At 39.7% G+C, this 15,408-nt stretch overlaps 1 protein-coding gene across 4 annotated transcripts in view; it reads left to right on the top strand.

Annotated features, from left to right (window-relative positions):
• Positions 1-15,408, top strand: part of BNC2 (basonuclin 2) — a 994,147-nt gene that overhangs the window by 685,821 nt on the left and 292,918 nt on the right. The gene's annotated exons all lie outside the window — the stretch shown is intronic.

The raw sequence follows: 15,408 nt of genomic DNA, 5'->3' as shown, positions 1-15,408 counted from the left end.
GCCAAAAACAGTGCCTGTGGTGATTTTAAAGAGCAGATCATCAGACGCAGCTCGCTTCTAGGGTATGTAAGACATAGAATGCGAGTGATGGGGGAGAGAGCGTAGGGTAAAACCAAATGTGCTTGCAGTACTCAGGAGCATTTTAAGTCATCCTTGATGTGTCAGCACTGGTGTTATTTTACATGCACAAATTATAGCAAGTGAGCGTGTGCAGTAGCATCTTTCCCCTTTTGCATTAGTGATTGTTTAAATCTTTGTGCACAGTGATTGACTATAGCTGATTTAAAGGGACAGTAAAGTTAAAATTAAAACATTTAAGATACATCTTTTCAATTACTTTAATCATCAAATTTGCTTTCTTCTCTTGGAATTCTGATAAGACTGATAGAAACTTAGGAGAATGCATGCATCTTTAGGCCGTCTATGGCATCAGTATTTGCAACATTGTATAAAAATGCAATAAACATTGTTACAAACACTGATGCCAGATGGCCATAAGCACTGTGCATGCCTCCTGAACTCACCCTAGGATTACTCTTTAACAAAGCATACCAAGAGAATTAAAGGGACACTGAAGCCCAATTTCTTCTTGTTAAGTGTAGTCAGCTCCACGGGTCATCATCCATTACTTATGGGATTATATCTCTCCCCCAACAGGAAGTTGCAAGAGGATCACCCAAGCCGAGCTGCTATATAGCTCCCTCCCCTCACATGTCATATCCAGTCATTCTCTTGCAAGTCTCAACAAAGGAGGTTGTGAGAGGAGACAGGAGTTTTTCTACTTAATTCTTCAATCAAAAGTTTGTTATTTTAAAATGGCACCGGACGTGTGCTTTTTTTTTTCTCTCAGGCAGTATTTAGAAGAAGGAAGATCTGCCTGCGTTTTCTATGATCTTAGCAGACGTAACTAAGATCCACTGGCTGTTCTCGCGCATTCTGAGGTAGGGGTAACTTCAGAAAGGGGAATAGCATGCGGGGTCCTCCGCAAATGGGTATGGTGCAGTATAATATTTTCTAGGAATGGAATTGACTAAGGAAAACACTGCCGTTACCCATATGATGTAAGGTACAGCCTTTAATGCAGTAGTAGCGACTGGTATCAGGCTGTTAAATGAATGCGCAGTTGAGTTATTTTCTAGGGACAGAATTTGACTGAGAAAATACTGTTAAATACTGAAATAATGTATAAGCCTAACTGCAGTAGAAGCGACTGGTAGCAGGCTTAGTGGATAACTTTACATAACACTGGAAAAGTTGTTTTTAAAACGTTTACTGGCATGTTATTCGTTTTGTGAGGGTACTTTGGTGATAAATCTTTTTGGGTATGATTTTTTTTTCCACATGGCTAACGTTTATTTCTGCATAGAAAACCGTTGTAACAGGTCTCCCACTGTTGTAATATGAAGTGGGAGGGGCCTTTTTTAGCGCCTTGTTGCGCAGATAAAATTCTAGCACAGTCTTCCTGCCTTTTCCTCCTTGATCCAGGACGTCTCCAGAGAGTTCAGGGGTCTTCAAAATTCATTTTGAGGGGAGTAATCAGTCACAGCAGGACCTGTGACCAGTGTGTTTGACTGTGAGAAAAACGTTAAATCTAAAATTAATTATCCGGTTTGTGGGTATTGAGGGGTTAATCATCCGTTTGCTAGTGGGTGCAATCCTCTGCAAATTCATACATTTATTTTTTTTTTTGTGTTTTTAAAAGCGCTGCTGTGTTTTTTTCATATTGCTTGTAAATTCACTGACAGTTTTTTTCCAAGCTTGCTAGCCTTCATTGGCTAGGTCTGTTAAACATGTCTGATGCAGATGAATCTACTTGTTCATTATGTTTAAAAGCCAATGTGGAGCCCAATAGAAAATTGTGTACCAATTGTATTGATGGTTACTTTAAATAAAAGTCAGTTTTATTACCGGTAAAGAAATTATCACCAGACATCGAGGGGGAAGTTGTGCCGTCTAACTCTCCTCACGTGTCGAGTACCTTCGCCTCCCGCTCAGGAGGTGCGTGAGATTGTGGCGCCAAGTACACCAAGGCCCTTACAAATCACTTTGCATGATATGGCTAATGTTATGAAAGAAGTATTATCTAATTTGCCTGAGTTAAGAGGCAAGCGCGATAGCTCTGGGTTTAGGACAGAGCGCGCCGATGACATCGAGAGCCATGTCCGATACTGCGTCACAATTTGCAGAACATGAGGACGGAGAGCTTCATTCTGTGGGTGACGGATCTGATCCGGGGTAGGACCGGATTCAGAAATTTCAAATTTTAAATTTAAGGCTTGAGAACCTCCGTGTATGCTATGGTGAGGTGTTTAGCTCAGCGGCTCTGAATGATGCGACACGGGTGGCAATCCCAGAGAAATTATGTAGGCTGGATAAATACTATGCGTACCGGTGTGATACTGACGTTTTTTCCTATACCTAAAAGGCTTACAGAGATTATTAACAAGGAGTGGGGATAGACCCCGGCGTGCCGTTTTTCCCTCTCTCCGATATTTAGAAAAATGTTCCCAATAGACACCACCACACGAGACTTATGGCAGACGGTCCCTAAGTGTGGAGGGGAGCATGTTTCTACTTTAGCTAAGCGTACCACTATCCGGTGGAGGATAGTTGTGCTTTCTCAGATCCAATGGATAAAAGAATTAGAAGGTTACCTTAAGAAAATGTTTGTTCAACAAGGTTTTATATACAGCCCCTTGCATGCATTGCGCCCCGTCACTGCTGTGGCGGGCATTCTGGGTTTGAGTCTCTGGAAGAGGCTATTCGCACAGCTCCATTGTGGATGAGATATGAACAAGCTTAAAGCCCTTAAGCTAGTTAATGCATTTGTTTCGGGATGCCGTGTTGCATTTAACCAAACTAACGGCTAAAGAACTCCGGATTCGCCATCCAGTGCGCGCAGAGCACTATGGCTTAAATCCTGGTCAGCAGATGTAACTTCTAAATCTAAATTGCTTAATATTCCTTTCAAAGGGCAAACCTTATTCGGGCCCCGGCTTGAAAGAAATTATTGCTGACATTACTGGATGGTAAGGGTCACTCCCTTCCTCAGGACAGGGCCAAATCAAAGGCCAAACAGTCTAATTTTCGTGCCTTTCGTAAATTTTCAAGGCAGGAGCCGCATCAACTTCCTCCGCAGCCCCAAAATACAGGAAGGGACTGCTACTCGTTACACGACAGGGTTTGTAGAAGGCAACCAGTCCTTGGAACAAGGGCAAAGCAGGCCAGAAAACCCCATGCTGCCTGCCCCTAAGACACGGATCTAGTGGTGGGGCAGACTTTCTCTCTTTGCCCAAGCTTGGGCAGAGATGTCCAGGATCCCGTGGGCGTTGGAGATCATATCTCAGGGATATCTTCTGGACTTCAAAAGCGTCTCCTCCACAAGGGAGATTATCATCTTTCAAGGTTTATCAGCAAACCAAATAAAGAAAGAGGCGTTTCTACGCTGTGTACAAGACCTCTTATTAATGGGGGTGATCCACCCAGTTCCGCGGTTGGAACAAGGGCAAGGATTTTATTCAAATCTGTTTGTGGTTCCCAAGAAAGAGGGAACCTTCAGACCAATCTTGGACTTAAAGATCCTAAACAAGTTCCTAAGAGTTCCATCATTCAAAATGGAAACTATTCGAACCATCCTACCCATGATCCAAGAGGGTCAGTACATGACCACAGTGGACTTAAAGGATGCCTACCTTCACATACCGATTCACAAGGATCATTATCGGTATCTAAGATTTGCCTTCCTAGACAGGCATTACCAGTTTGTAGCTCTTCCCTTCGGGTTAGCTACGGCCCCAAGAATCTTTACAAAGGTTCTGGGCTCACTTCTGGTGGTACTAAGACCGCGAGGCATAGCGGTGGTTCCGTACCTAGACGAAATTCTGATACAAGCGTCAAGTTTTCAAACTGCCAAGTCTCATACAGAGATAGTTCCTGGCATTTCGTGAGGTCGCATGGGTGGAAGGTGAACGTGGAAAAGAGTTCTCTATTACCACTCACAAAGGGTTCCCTTCTTAGGGACTCTTATAGATTCTGGTAGAGATGAAAATTTACCTGACGGAGGCCAGGTTATCAAAACTTTCTAAATGCTTGCCGTGGCCCTTCATTCCATTCCACACCTGTCAGTAGCCCAGTGCATGGAAGTAATCGGCTTAATGGTAGGCAGCAATGGACATAGTACCATTTGCGCGCCTGCATCTCAGACCGCTGCAATTATGGCATGCTCAGTCAGTGGAATGGGGATTACTCAGATTTGTCCCCTCTAATAAATCTGGATCAAGAGACCAGGGATTCTCTTCTCTGGTGGCTTTCTCTCGACTCCATCTGTCCAATAGGGATGACCTTCGCAGGCCAGATTGGACGATTATAACAACAGATGCCAGCCTTCGAGGTATGGGGCGCAGTCTGGAACTCCCTGAAGGGCTCAGGGATCGTGGGACTCAGGAGGAGAAACTCCTCATCCCAATAAATATTCTGGAATTAAGAGCGATATTCAATGCTCTTCTAGCTTGGCCTACAGTTGGCACACCTGAGGTTTCATTCAGATTTCATCACTCGGACAATATCACAACTGTGGCTTACACTTCAACCATGCAAGGGGGAACCAGGAGGTTCCCTAGCGATGTTGGAAGTATCAAAGATAATTCGCTGGCAGAGTCCAACTCTTGCCACCCTGTCGCGATCTATATCCCAGGCGTGGAGAACTGGGAGGGCGGACTTCCTAAGTCGTCAGACTTTTCATCCGGGGGGAGTGGGAACTTCATCCGGAGGTCTTTGCTCAACTAATTCATCGTTGGGGCAAACCGGAACTGGATTCCATGGCTATCCTCGACAGAATGCCAAACTTCCTTGCTACGGATCAGGTCCAGGGACCCGGGAGCGGCGGCTGATAGATGCTCTAGCAGCCCCCTTGGGGTTTGCAACATGGCTTATGGTGTTCCACCATTCCCGCTGCTTCCTCGGCTGATTGCCAAGATCAAACAGGAAGAGAGCATCGGTGATTCTGATAGCACCTGCGTGGCCACGCAGGACCTTGTATGCAGATCTAGTGGGCATGTCGTCCTGTCCACCATGGTCTCTACCTCTGAGACAGGACCTTCTAATTCAGGGTCCTTTCAACCATCAGATCTAATTTCTCTGAGGCTGACTGCATGGAGATTGAACGCTTGATTCTAATCAAAGCGTGGCTTCTCGGAGTCAGTTATTGATACCTTAATACAGGCTCAGAAACCTGTTACCAGAAAAATTTACCATAAAATATGGCGTAAACTACTATATTGGTGTGAATCCAAGAGTTACTCATGGAGTAAAGTTAGGATTCCTAGGATTTTGTCCTTTTCTACAAGAGGGTTTTAGAAAGGGTTTATCTGCTAGTTCATTAAAGGGACAGATTTCTGCTCTGTCTATTCTGTTACACAAACGTCTGGCAGATGTTCCAGACGTTCAGGCTTTTTGTCAGGCTTTGGCTAGGATTAAGCCTGTGTTTAAGACTGTTGCTCCGCCGTGGAGCTTAAACTTAGTTCTTAAAGTTTTTCAAGGTGTTCCGCTTGAACCCCCTCCATTTCCATTGATATTAAGCTGTTATCTTGGAAAGTTCTGTTTTTGATGGCTATTTCTCGGCTCGAAGAGTCTCTGAGTTATCTGCCCTACACTGTGATTCTCCTTATCTGATTTTCCATTCAGACAAGGTAGTTCTGTGTACTAAACCTGGGGTTTTTACCAAGGTGGTTTCTAACAGGAATATTAATCAAGAGATTGTTGTTCCATCATATGTCCTAACCCTTCTTCAAAGAAGGAACGACGACTTTGCATAATCTGGACATAGTCCGTGCCCTGAAGTTCTATTATACAGGCAACTAAAGATTTCGTCAAAAGCTTCTTCGCCTGTTTGTCGTTTACTCGGGGACAGAGGAGAGGGTCTAAAAGGCTTCGGCTACCTCTCATCTGCCTTTTGGGGCTTCGTAGCATAATACGTTTACGCCTATGAGACTGCTGGACAGCAGCTCCTGAAAGAATTACAGCTCATTCCACTAGAGCTGTGGCTTCCACCTGGGCCTTTAAAAATGAGGCCTCTGTTGAACAGATTTGCAAGGCTGCAACTTGGTCTTCACTTCACACTTTTTCAAAATTTACAAATTTGACACTTTTGCTTCTTCAGAGGGCTATTTTTGGGAGAAAGGTGCTTCAGGCAGTGGTTCCTTCTGTTTAATGTTCCTGCCTTTCCCTCCCATCATCCGGTGGTACTTTTAGCTTTGGTATTGGTATCCCATAAGTAATGGATGACCCGTGGACTGACTACAACTTAACAAGAGAGAAACATAATTATATGCTTACCTGATAAATTTATTTCTCTTGTAGTGGTTCAGTCCACGGCCCGCCCTGTCTTTTTTTAGGCAGGTTCTAAATTTTAAATTATAACTCCAGTCACCACTGCACCCTATGGTTTCTCCTTTCTCGTCTGCTTTGGTCGAATGATCTGAATATGACATGTGAGGGGAGGAGCTATATAGCAGCTCTGCTTGGGTGATCCTCTTGCAACTTCCTGTTGGGGAGAGATATAAATCCCATAAGTAATGGATGACCCGTGGACTGACTAAACTACAGGAGAAATAAATTTATCAGGTAAGCATAAATTATGTTTTTTTTCTTCTGTGATTCAGATAGAGCATGCAATTTTAAGGCAACTTTCTTATTTACTACTTATTATCAAATTTTCTTCATTCTCTTGGTATCTTTATTTCAAATGCAAGAATGTAAGTTTAGATGCCGGTTCATTTTTTGGTGAACAACCTGGTTGTTTTTGCTGATTGGTGGATAAATTCACCCACCAATAAACAAGTGCTGTCCAGCGTCTGAACCAAAAATAGCTTAGATGCCGTCTTTTTTCAAATAAAGATAGCAAGAGAAATGAAGAAACATTTGATAATAGGAGTAAATTAGAAAGTTGCTTAAAAATTGCATGCTCTATCTGAATCACGAAAGAAAAAAAATTGGGGCTCAGTGTCCCTTTAAGCAACATTGATAATAGGATTAAATTGGGAAGTTGTTTAAAAAATCATATTCTATCCAGTCAATTTGTTTCTTTTTTGACTTTGCTGTCTCCTTTAATACACATTAATAAATTGTAACATAAAGTACAAATACATTGATATGCTCATATTCAGTGTCCCCCAGTATCATGGGTACACACCGCCCTTCTCTCTTCATTTCTTTTCTAAAATACTGTCTGGAACTGTGATCTCATTTAGGTAGATATGCTGCTTTTGTGCTATCAACGTAGCCTGCTCAAACCATCCACGTGCCTGCTCAAACCTAACCTGCCTAATCTCTTTGTCCTGGTTTTAGAAATGTTGGAACATTATTTTTCATTTACTCATTTAAAAATCTAAAAATGTTTTAAACATCAAAGATTGTTTTTTTCCCATGTTCCCTTGAAAGGCCAAAAAACAGATTCTATAAACCCTGGAAATTGTCTCAACTAGCCATTTGATTTTCAGCATTTTTAAAAGCCCAGGTAACAGTTTTGCTTTTTTGGCTTCTCTTGGAAGTGTTGGACACTTATTTTACAGAATCTACAGCAGATAATTCTGGCCTGTGTTCAGCAAGTGATAATGTGCTTTAAGGACCCATAGGACTATCACACCTCACTGCCGCTTCTTACAGACGAATGCTAAAAGTTTATAATAGTATTTGATGAGAAAGTAGAAAAAGGCATTTTGCAATGTCAGCCAATTATGGTATTTAAGGGAGAGCAGAGTGATTTGTGTGACAAATGTGATTGGACACCCTGTTGGATGTTTCCCTCTATGCGATAGAAACAAAAATAGTCCATGTAGAATTGAGTAAAATACTGTCTGCCAAATGTTGATTAATATAATTTTAACTATAAAAAGAAGATGGTTTTGTCTGATGAATATAACAGTCTGATTAGTGCCCTGTTTATGATGGTTTGTTCTTTTCCCACGCAGTTATATTGACAGGGTTTATGGAAGCAGTAAACTGAACGAGCGATCATCTTCAGCAGCACAATGCTGATTTTATAGCCAGCTGGAGCTGCTTACATTTTTGAGATGTTCATTAGCATCATCATAGATTTAAGCAGGACAAACCCGGCTTTTATCTCTTTAACTGATGGGTAAGGGAAAATAAAAAAAGATATATTATTGAGTTTTGCTAATTTACCTCTAAAAGATCCTTTCTCTGGCAATAGGGCAATTAAAGCCCTGGCCTTTGTGGTAAACTAGTTCAGGAATGCATGATTTCTGACACGTCGCACAATACACACTAGATTCACATGTTCTTGCTCTCCGTGTCAGCAGATCTCGTGTGTGTTGAAAATGTTCTATGCAAACCTCTGTGCAAAACATTAGTGTGTTAAAAGGAGATTAAACACTTCTTGCTTTTGTATGAAATTTTACTTTGTCCTACGCTCCCTAGAGAGGCCAAAAAGCTAATTCTGTAAGCTAAATGCTGCAGATGTCTAGTTCAGGCAATATGCAGCATTAATACACATTTTGATATTTGATTTTTCTAGGGTGTGTTGGACAAAGCACAGTTTTTACGTGTTTTATGAGGAGTTTACCACCCCTTAATAGAACTGTTATATGCTGCTGCCAACTCTCACCTAGCAGATATTGTCAGTCACCCATCTTGAGGCATTATAGTGACAATGTTTTTTTCTTTTTTTCTAGGGTAGGTCTATGTTTAGTATATGAGTAGGGACGGGTTAACCCTTTGTGTGCCAGAGAAGTCTGGAACACATTGTGAAGCAATGAAGCCTTCACTGGTACCCAAAGTATAAAACAGGAGCTTGTACCCCAGTGGCAAAAATAATGCTTCTGTGACATTTGTGCGTCATTATATGATGTCTGTTACAACATTGTGGCCATAGTGATATTATGGCTCTTTCTGTTGTGGCAACTCTAATATTGTTGCATCAGAAAAAAAATTGTATAGAACCCTATGTTTTCCAGAACAGTTTTTATTATAATAAATAACCTTGTATAATTTATCAACATAATACTAAAAGAACAAATTTCTCATTAATTTTTTTTTTTTTAAAGGGACATTCCAGCCAAAATTAGAATTCACATGGATGCATTTCAGTTTTGAATAGAAGCAGTTTTATAATATACTTGTATTAGCAAAGCTTCTAGCAAAAGTGTATTTAAGTATGCACCGTGCACTAGCATTTTAAACACTTCACTTGCTCAGAGAGCCTAAGGTGCTTGACTCAATTTGTTAATTGCTGACATGATACAAGCCCACTGGTGCTCTAAGCAGCTGAAGTATTTAAAATGCTGGTGTGCCGATAATATCCAACTTTCACATGCACGTGCAGAAAAAAATGTTAACACTAAAACAGTGATAACTTTTACTAGAAGCCAACACGTGTATATTGCAAATATTTTTCTATTCAAATATGTTTATTCATCTATATGCATTTAAATTTTGAGTGGAATTGTCCCCTTTAAGGTATACAAATTGAATATGTGGAATAGAATCTACTCCAATGAGCTTTATAAAAAAATCAGATTTGTAGCAGTTATCGAAGATAACATTCAGTGTGACAAGCTAAAACAATTCCTGCACAAATGAAATTGCAAGAGTTAAATAATAAAAGATAACATCCATTTCAGTAACTTGTACTGCACCTTTAAGCATACTGCTTCACCTGGATAATAGGATCGTTGGTTGTTTTTGCTGAACTTACATAAAATAAGATGTAAATAGCATTTTCTCAGACTGCTCTGATTCCCCTGAGATTTAGAGCAATGTTCTGCGCCCTGCAGTCTTTAAGGGGACACTTTATAGACACTTTTTTAATCATTTCTGCAGCTCTGACATCTTTACTTTTATCATACTTACGCATCCAAACTCTGTCACTTTTATTATTACTTCATTTCTTGTACAATCCTAGTAGTACAGCAGTGAAGATGCATTGGGCAGCTACAACACAGAGGGCATCTCTATGAGGTCTGTTCTGGTATGCTTTTGATTTTTTTTTTTAAAGGCTACCACACATATCTTTAAACACAAAGGGCTAGATTACAAGTGGTACGTACGCTAATGTAAGCACGGGACCACGATAAGCAATATTGTGACCGCGCTAACTAGTGTGCATATTACGAGTTGAAAGTAAAGGGTTTGCACTTGAGCGCAAACAGAAACTGCCCTTGAAGAATTAGTTCAACTTCAGCCCTAGGGGTAGATTTATTAAGCAGCGTATGCTGCAATCTACCCCTGTAGTTTCCGGCTCACTGGAAACAGACGTTAGAAGCGGTCGTAAGACCGCTGATCCTTAACTTCTCCGCCCACCTCTGAGTTGGTGGACAGCAATCATCCCGATCAGATACGATCGGGATGATTGACACCTCTGCGACGGAACTGATTGGCTGATCATGTCCATCGACATTTCATAATTCTACCCCCTAGTGTACACTGTAAGGGTAAAAAAAATGTTTACAAAACACATTCAAAACATAAAATAAACTATTACACTTCATATATACACTTTCTCATAACCCCCCCCCCCATAAAATTTAAATTAAAATGTTTTATAAGGGTTAAAAGGGATATGGTATATGACAAGATATTTGAATGGAAAGGTCTATTACCGTGTGTATGTATCCATGTATAGTTTATGTGTTTATATATGTAAATAGGTATGTGCATGCATACATACATACAGTATATACATATATATAGACATTATATATACTTTTTGAGACTTTTCAAGTTAAATACCTTGAAACATGCAATATCAATTTTTACTCAACTTTTAATTTATTTTGATGTGTTTTTAATATAAATACTTTATTAAAACATTGGAATGTAAAGTATTCATAACTTACTTCGGGTTTAGCGCTGTTGGCTAATGTGGTGTGCGGGTTTACTACGTGATTGATAAGGTTTTTGTTTTCTAAAGTGTGGCCCCATAGAAGTCTATGGGAAGAAGATAGCGCGGTCATGATATCAGATGTCTTGAGGACTAACATTGTTGCAAACGCTGTTGCGATATAGTGTTCAGGTCATGAGACCATCTGGGTATTGCTCTAATAGAAAAGGGGACAACAGAGGAGGGGCCAAAAGAAAGAGGCCAATTTCATAATTGAAGTAAATTGGGAAAGTAATTGCATCCGCTGTCTGAATCATGAAAGTTACAGTTTGTCTTCTATATCCTTTAAACGCCTAGACATTCTATCAATGTAATAAAAAATAAGCAGACAAACAAGTTCTGTATATTTTTGTGCACTAGAAAAGGGGACATTAAAGGTGGTTAAATTGATAAATATTTATGGTTATATCTCATCCCTGGGGACTAATTGTGCATAGGCTGATAAAAGGACACCTTTCACAGCTCTATTGGTAGACAGGAACATGCCCCACAAGCATAACAAATGCGAGTACATTAAAAAAAAAAAGAAAAAAGTCTATACATATTACATCACTATGCAATATATTTAGGCAGAAATCTAAAAAGCATTGCCGTGATGTTTTCATTCTTAACAATATGCTTTTAAAAACGGCCTCCCCAATAGGGTAAGCACTAACTGAAGTTTTGACAAATTAGTTTGACAAGATGAGCAACTTTTTAACTGGAAAGTGGATACATCCTGCTGGCATTCATTTGGAACTTCCATTCTTTCACAATTGTGACCCCTTTCCCCCCGGTGACTTGTAACATGTTGCAATGCTACAGTAATGGATGTGACATTATGTGACACAAGCCTGGACTGTGTGGTCTGAGCATGCGAGTAACATGAGTCAAGAACTGGCTCCGTCATGATTGTCAGGGATATAAAGAAATTGGAATGAATACCATGAACATTTTAATAGAAAAATGTAGCTAAATATGCCATTTACAAACAGTAGAGCTTTCTTTATTCATTTGAGTGACAATAGGATAGGAGATATATGCATGAGTGATACAGGGAGCTGGAGGTACTGCCCCACTGAGATTTACAATCTAAAGGTTTAGGGGTAAAAAACACAGTAATAATATCTACTGGTGACCTGTTCCTTGTTGTAGACAGAAAGCCTTCATAAAAGAAAGAAGTCTTTTAGAGATAATGATACTGGCAAAAATGTTGTACTGGTTTTACGGAGAACCCAAGTAAAAAGCTAAAGGTGAGATCTATCTGTCTGTAAGTCAAGATTATATATAAATAAGTTTTTTGGTGCAAGAAATAGAATCATGGCTATTTGTGGGAGAGATCTGATTCCTGTTGGTTTTTAAAACAATCGGTAGACACAATAGATAATTTCAGAGCACACTTGCACATCCTCCCCACAGAAGCCACAGCCAATGATATTTGCTGCCGTTTTTAGCATACGTTACCTTATGCCAGTATAGCGATGCTCTAGGCATCTTCAATGTATAGCTGAGATAGGTATTTCTTTTGCTGTTGCATTGCTTAGGGCTAAATTTATTAACGCGCCCCTGTACGCCTCAGCTCGCCTGTGGCGGGGCGAAAATACCCGCAGGTATTCGGCATTGCACACGAGCGCAATTTTGCACTCGCGTGCAATCCCGCCCCCTGCCCGTGCACAGCCAATCAACGCGCGGGCAGGAGCTGTCAATCTCCTCGGTCTGACTAGACCGAGGAGATTGAATTTCTCCAGATTAGAGGTGGCGAAGAGGATTCAGGAAGCAGCGGTCTGGTGACCGCTGCTTGATAAATGACGGCGAGCAAGTTCTTGAGAGAACTTGCTGCCGTATGGGCTTAATAAATCTAGCCCTTAGTTAAATAAATATAATGAATGAATGTGATTTTATATTTTTTAATAAAACGGCAGCACAAACTATTTGTGTAAACTTTGGGTTGAGGCTGCACTGTCACCTTTTATTTAAAACATTGCATTAACCTTTTGGCTGCTGGAGAGTGAACCTATTGGTTAATAATGCTTTGCAGTCTTACTCTTTCAGTCAAGGGTTAAACTAAATGCAGAAATCCTGCTGATAATATCATTTTAATAGTAAACGGATCCTCCATCTATTTATTTAAATCACATTGTTTACACACAACCAGAATGAACCACTCTTTTTGTTTACTCTCCACAGCAATGTAAATTTAAAGCTACGTAGCTAAATTGCTACGATAGTGATACTGAAAAAGATTACTTATGACAAACTGTGGTGAAGCCATGCGGGTCGGACCTTTGGCTGGCGTTTTTGTTGCTTATCATGCCGATTTTCACCCTTGCTTTTTCTTTTTTTTTTTTTTACCTAACTAAACATGACATTTCCTGTTTGTCACATTTGCTCGAAAATCCAGAGAATGAAGTTTACATTGTATTTATTATATTAATAAGTGTGCTAAAGCATGAAGGAAAGCACTTTCATTCAAATATATTAAAGGAAACATTAAACCCAAAAATGTTCTTTCATAATTCAGGCAGAGAATACAATTTTAAACAACATTCCAATTTACTTCTATTATTTAATTTGCTTCATTATTTAGATATTCTTAGTTAAAGAAATAGCAATGGATACGGGTGAGCAATCACATGAGGCATCTATGTGACAGCCACCAATCAGAAGCTACTGAGCCCTATCTAGATATACTTTTCAGGAAATAATATCAAGAGAATGAAGCAGATTAGATAATAGAAGTAAATTAGAAAGTTGTTTAAAATGGTATTCTCTATCTGAATCATGAAATAAAAAATTGGGGGTTTAATGTTCCTTTAAAGGCAAATAAAAATAGTTATTGCTGAATAAAGTTTTGTTAAAACTTACATTTTTGTTTAAGGAGACGTAAAGGAGCCATACAATTGCGAATAGACCATTTATCTAATGTGTTAGAACATTTTATTGCTAAAGTTTCTTATATGTAACTGTTTTTTTTTTTTACGTCTGCAAAAATATTAAATACAAGTTTAAGTCAGCTCCAGAGCAGCAATGCACTGCTGGGAGCTAGCTGAACATATCTGGTGAGCCAATGACACGAGACAGATGTGTAGCCACCAATTACCAGCTAGCTCCCAGTAGTGCATTGCTGCTTCTGAAGATATGTACATATACTTTTCAAAAAAATATACCAAGAGAACAAATTACATTTCTCTTGTTAAGTGTATCCAGTCCACGGATCATCCATTACTTATGGAATATATTCTCCTTCCCAACAGGAAGCTGCAAGAGTCCACCCACAGCAAAGCTGCTATATAGCTCCTCCCCTAACTGCCATATTCAGTCATTCTCTTGCAAGCCTCAACATAGATAGGAGGTCGTGAGAGTCTGTGGTGCTTTCTACTTAGTTTATTCTTCAATCAAAAGTTTGTTATTTTTAAATGGCACCGGAGTGTGCTGTTTATCTCAGGCAGTATTTGGAAGAAGAATCTGCCTGCGTTTTTCTATGATCTTAGCAGACGTAACTAAGATCCATTTGCTGTTCTCACACATTCTGAGGAGTGAGGTACTTCAGAGGGGGAATGGCGTGCAGGTTTTCCTGCAGATAAGGTATGTGCAGTAAAATATTTTTCTAGGAATGGAATTGACTAAGAAAATACTGCTGATACCGAAGTAATGTAAGTAAAGCCTTAAATGCAGCGATAGCGACTGGTATCAGGCTTATTAATAGAGATACATACTCTTATAAAAATGTGTTTTAAAACGTTTGCTGGCATGTTTAATCGTTTTTTAACGTACATTGGTGATAACACTGTAATGTTGGTATAGCCTTAAATGCAGTAAAAGCGACTGGTATCAGGCTTATTAATAGAGATACATACTCTTGTAAAAATGTGTATTAAAACGTTTGCTGGCATGTTTAATCGTTTTTTAACATATGTTTGGTGATAAAACTTATTGGGGCCTAAGTTTTTTCCACATGGCTGGCTTAAATTTTGCATAGAAACAGTTAACTGAAGCTTCCCACTGTTGGCTGTGGCAGTTTGTTGTGTCTGTTTTTAAAAACGTCTATGTCGTTTTTTTTTTTTATCTGTTTTTTGCATTAAGGGGTTAATCATCCATTTGCAAGTGGGTGCAATGCTCTGTTACCTTATTACATGTACTGTAAAAATTTCGTTTGTTTTACTGCCTTTTTTTCACTGTTTTTCAAATTTTGACAAAATTTGTTTCTCTTAAGGGCACAGTAACGTTTTATATATTTGCTTGTTAACTTGATTTAAAGTGTTTTCCAAGCTTACTAGTCTCATTATTAGTCTGTTCTAACATGTCTAACATAGAGGAAGCTCTGTGTTCATTATGTTTTAAAGCCATGGTGGAACCCCATCTTAGAATGTGTACCAGATGTACTGATTTCATGTTGAACAATAAAGATCATTTTTTGTCTTTAAAAACATTATCACCAGAGGATTCTGTCGTGGGGGTAGTTATGCCGACTAACTCTCCCCACGTGTCAGACCTTTTGACTCCCGCTTTAGGGACTCACGCTCAAATGGCGC

Source organism: Bombina bombina, chromosome 2 (genome assembly GCF_027579735.1).
Source record: "Bombina bombina isolate aBomBom1 chromosome 2, aBomBom1.pri, whole genome shotgun sequence".
NCBI classification, from domain to species: Eukaryota; Metazoa; Chordata; class Amphibia; order Anura; family Bombinatoridae; genus Bombina; species Bombina bombina.
This window is presented reverse-complemented; position numbering and strand designations above follow the sequence as displayed.